The sequence below is a fragment of the Rhea americana genome, unplaced genomic scaffold (genome assembly GCF_003343005.1).
Source record: "Rhea americana isolate MKP2758 unplaced genomic scaffold, rheAme1 scaffold_1, whole genome shotgun sequence".
Lineage (NCBI taxonomy): Eukaryota > Metazoa > Chordata > Aves > Rheiformes > Rheidae > Rhea > Rhea americana.
In genome coordinates, this window is record NW_028185038.1 from 3,768,668 (window position 1) to 3,769,872 (window position 1,205).

The following is a 1,205-nucleotide window of genomic DNA, read 5'->3' on the forward strand; positions in this document are numbered from 1 at the left end:
GAGCACGTGGCGCTGATCAAACAGCAGAGTCATGCAAACAAGAGCAGAGCGCAGGGGTCTGTGTAACCATGCACAAAGCTGGTTTCATACAAATGCTTTTACAAGATCTTCCCCTTCCTCTTGATGCAATAAAGTGAAAAGAAAACAAGGTTAAACTGTCTTTTCTTGTGCACCTGGTTAAGCTATTTAAAACTTCTGAAACAAGTGCTTGGATCTCAGTTTAAAAAAGGCATATGGGAAAATTATTTTGTAACAAGATTCCTTCTTAAAAACATGGACATTAAGCATTGTGACCAGAAAATATAGAGATAAATGAGAAAAACAGYTTTCTCTTAAAGTTGCCTTCCAGCTTATATAAGGCACGGCGTATTACAAAATCTTGGTTTGGAACATTTTGTGGCTTATTGCTCATTATCTGCTGGTCTTCTTAATATTTGCAGAAAAGATCGGTACAGTTCAGCAGTGATGCTTTGCAGTGTACGATGCACGCCAAGGGCAGGCAACCCAAGCCTTTCTCGCTTTGCAAGCGCGGTGGCTTTGCTGCGCTCGCCGCAGGTCCCAGCGCGGCGGCCCCACTTCTCGCCTCACCCGCAAGAGGACACTGCAGCCGCGGGGATGAACAGCACTGCAGCGCAGAAGTAAAAGAAAGAAAGAAAAGTGCAAAACGATATAAAGCGTTTATCATCAACTCACACAATTGACACCGTAACCACCAGGGAAATAGCTAAGTGAGGGGTTTAGCTTTGCTTCGTCCCACAAAAATACCAAAGTTCACATTTTGTATACAATTGTTTGCAAGCGCCTCAAAGAAATCTGTTATTCAAGGCTCCAAACTTTACCTGATATTTTGCATAGAGCAGAGCAAAGCGGGAGCATGTCAGCAAAAACTAAACGCTGGGACACGCTGCACTGCTAACGCGAGGCAGAATACTCGCACAGCCTAACCGTGACCGGTGGGCAAACCCAGTTCTGGGGGGGAACTGTAACCACCTTATTCTGAAAAGGATATTTTTTTTTTCTTTCTCACAGAAACAATGATAAAAAATGTTTTAAATCCACTTTAGCTTTGTTTTGGACGACAAACCCGAGAAGGCAGCTAAAGCCGGGTGCCCGCCGCTTGGGAAAGCGGACGGAAGCTGCCGGCGGCGCCTTCTGGCCGCGCTCCCGCTGCGGAGCCGGCGGCGCCGCTGCGCGGCACCTGCCCC